Below are 4,117 nucleotides of genomic sequence, written 5' to 3' on the forward strand. Positions count from 1 at the left end.
TCCTACTTTAGAATCCAAGTTTGTCTCTCTGGTCCTACTTTAGAATCCAAGTTTGTCTCTCTGGTCCTATGTTCCCTTGGAGAAATTTTTCTATATTCCATGATCCTTCATCCATCAATACTACAATTTTTTTTTATTATTCTTGCTGCGTATCCTTACTTTACAATAAATGAGACCACGCTTCATATAGACAGGTTAGAATTAAACTTCAAGCAAGAAATCAATAATTTTATATATTACTCAACTGTTTTCATTGAACATAAGGTATTCACAATAATGCGTCACTTCATACGTGAACGACTCAATATGATCTAAGGGGGCAGCACTAGTGTTCTTAGTTGTTGTAACTCTTGCATACTTATCCCTAAGCCACCGGAAGACAACAGCACCATAATGTATAAAAGCATTTCAATAAAAAACACAAGTTAAGCCTGTGAGTAACAGAAAATGCCAGTTAATTTATAATAACGATAAAGAAAAAAATATTTGAAAAGTTTGGATATTAAAAGATTTGCAATGTTCATAAATAAAACCTTTGTTTAACAATAAATGATAATTATAAACTTGTAATAACCAGTGAAAAGAGTTGAAAAAATACGCATTTAATCCTTTACACTAGAAGCTACGAATGTTATGTTCTCATCAGCATATTTTGATATTAGAAGGAAAACAAATTAATCCACACAAACCATGCCTAACGTAAGTTACTTGAGTAAAATGTTTTTAACTGCAGCGATATGAAACAAATTTCAAGGACAGACATATGGAAGACCAAATGATTGGAAAACGTGAGTATGAATAGTAAATATTGAGTCATTATTATTTACAATGCGTCGAATCAGCAATTCTTAGTTGAAACTACCTTTAGTTTCACTATATTGTATTAACACATTTAATGACCCTAGTTAATATTCTGAAATAGTTTTTTATGTCAATACAAAAACAATAACATTGCAGTTTTAAAGCCGCCTCAAATAAGCATTATTAAAGATAATTTTAATATCTGAGGAGTCGCAAACGTTCCTTTTACAGAAATACAAGTATCTAAACACTAACTACTATGAGAAATTAAATATTTATAAGGTACAATAAAGTCACAGTTTTAAATGTAAGAATCACTGTCTTTTGTTTATAATTACAAGGATTATCTGCCTATACAACTGTTATTAACTTTGAATTAAAGGAAAACTACTTTTCAACACCCACCACCAACTCATGAGCTACATTTGTTGAATTTGATCGTCATTCTTTTAAAACACCCACAATCCAAAATTTGAAAGCTCGTTTGTGTAGCAACAGAAGTTGAACTAAAGTCCAGAGGTTCGCTGACCGGACACTCTAGCTTTTGGGCCACGCCCAGCTCAATAATTATAATTATTATTGAAAGAACCATGGAAGAGCGAGAAATAATCCCAAAGAAGAAAAAAGATGTACATTTTGAAAGATTATCCTTTAATAAATAAACAATATCCTTGTTCGTGAAGAACACAAACATGGAACGTACTTTTTAAACACAACTTCAATAATGCGAGATAAAAACAAACAAAGATTTCAAACATAATTTGATAGTTTGTTTCGTTAAAATTTGCAAATACTACCAAAATATATATTTATTTAATCATTTTAGTCAATGTTAGTTTTAAAGAATAAATATTCATCAACCATAAGTAATAGTACACTTTCAATAACATACATAAGAATAAATATTCATTAACCATAAGTAATAGTACACTTTCAATAATATACATAAGAATAAATATTCATTAACCATAAGTAATAGTACACTTTCAATAACATACATAAGAATAAATATTCATAACCATAAGTAATAGTACACTTTCAATAATATAGACAAGAATAAATATCTATCAACCATAAGTAATAGTACGCTTTCAATAATATAGACAAGAATAAATATTTATCAACCATAGGTAATAGTACACTTTAATAATATACATAAGAATAAATATTCATTAACCATAGATAATAGTAAACTTTCAATAATATACATAAGAATAAATATTTATCAACCATAAGTAATAGTACACTTTCAATAATATAGATAAGAATAAATATTTATCAATCATAAGTAATAGTACATTTCAATAACATACATAAGAACTATAGACCTTTATTATAATACATGGCTTATTAAAAAAAAGTTTTGCGACTGAATATATCAATAAAAAAGAAAACCTATCATGTTAGTGACAATAGTAAAAGATTCAAACCAAAATAGACAAGGTGTTGTTAGCTTACGTTGGTCAGAGCAGCAAAACTGTCAAATCTACGAAAGATAGGACAATTATAAAGTATACGTACGTATACAAAAATGATGTTAGGAAAACACGTATGTTCGAGAAACCAATTTCATACAAGGATATGAAACTCTATTACCCGGAAGAAGAAATGTCTACCTTTCGAAACCGTTCGAGTTATAGGGTTTCGTATCTTCGTGCACATACAAAGATACTCAACCTTTTTAAAAATATAAACACACTTAATAATTAGCTTTCCGAATATTTAAAAAAATGATGATTGCTAAAAGCAAGGACATGAACGGAACCAACGATTGTTATGAAACAGTTGACCCTGAGAATGGAAAATAAATTAACTGTACTCTTCCTTTAAAAACAGCATAGGTGTAGTCAGACAGACTGATAAATAAGATTTTATAGTTATAGTCAGACAGACTGATAAATAAGATGTTATAGGTGTAGTCAGACAGACTGGTAAATAATATGTTATAGGTGTGGTCAGACAGACTTATAAATAAGATGTTATAGGTGTAGTCAGACAGACTGGTAAATAATATGTTATAGGTGTAGTCAGACAGGCTGATAACTAAGATTTTATAGGTGTAGTTAGACAGGCTGATAACTAAGATTTTATAGGTGTAGTCAGACAGGCTGATAACTAAGATTTTATAGGTGTAGTCAGACAGACTGGTAAATAACATGTTATAGGTGTAGTCAGACAGACTTATAAATAAGATGTTATAGGTGTTGTCAGACAGACTGGTAAATAAGATGTTATAGGTGTAGTCAGACAGACTTATAAATAAGATGTTATAGGTGTAGTCAGACAGGCTGATAACTAGGATTTTATAGGTGTAGTCAGACAGACTGATAACTAAGGTTTTATAGGTGTAGTCAGACAGACTGATAACTAAGATTTTACAGATGTAGTCAAATAGACTGATAACTATGATTTTATAGGTGTAGTCAGACAGACTGATAAATAAGATATATTTCTTTTAGTCCCGATGCCGCTTACGACCGTTGGAGCTAATACATCATCGATGTTTCTCAGGTAGCCTTCACTAATTTAGCAGTGAAACACAAGAGAGAAAGTAGCTAGTAAGCACCACCCACCGCTAACGTTTGTGCTACTCTTTTACCAACGAATAGTGAGATTGACCGTAACATAATAACGCCCCCCCGCAACTGAAAGAGCAAGCGTATTTGGAGACGGAATTTGAGCCCTCAACCTGCAGATTACGAATCAGGCGCCCTACCCATCAGGCCAATATATATATTAACATAATGGTTAGTCACTTTAAACGTAATGAAGTACCAGACTTTAAAAGACTTCCTTTCTAGGAATAATATATATATACTCAAAGTTGGCAGTTTTTATATGAATAAATATCTATACTTAAAGTTGGCAGTCTTTGTAGGAATAAATATCTATACTCAAAGTTGGAAGTTTTTGTAGGAATAAATATCTATACTCAAAGTTGGTAGTCCTTGTAGGAATAAATATCTATACTTAAAGTTGGCAGTCTTTGTAGGAATAAATATCTATACTCAAAGTTGGCAGTTTTTGTAGGAATAAATATCTATACTTAAAGTTGGTAGTCTTTGTAGGAATAAATATCTATACTCAAAGTTGGCAGTTTTTGTAAGAATAAATATCTATACTTAAAGTTGGTAGTATTTGTAGGAATAAATATCTATACTTAAAGTTGGTAGTATTTGTAGGAATAAATATCTATACTCAAAGTTGGCAGTTTTTGTAGGAATAAATATCTATACTTAAAGTTGGTCGTCTTTGTAGGAATAAATATCTATATTCAAAGTTGGCAGTTTTTGAGGAATAAATATCTATACTCAAA

At 30.3% G+C, this 4,117-nt stretch overlaps 1 protein-coding gene across 1 annotated transcript in view; it reads right to left on the reverse strand.

Annotated features, from left to right (window-relative positions):
• Positions 1–4,117, reverse strand: part of LOC106462539 (A disintegrin and metalloproteinase with thrombospondin motifs 7-like) — a 70,229-nt gene that overhangs the window by 65,005 nt on the left and 1,107 nt on the right. The gene's annotated exons all lie outside the window — the stretch shown is intronic.

Source organism: Limulus polyphemus, unplaced genomic scaffold (assembly GCF_000517525.1).
Source record: "Limulus polyphemus unplaced genomic scaffold, Limulus_polyphemus-2.1.2 Scaffold1194, whole genome shotgun sequence".
NCBI classification, from domain to species: domain Eukaryota; kingdom Metazoa; phylum Arthropoda; class Merostomata; order Xiphosura; family Limulidae; genus Limulus; species Limulus polyphemus.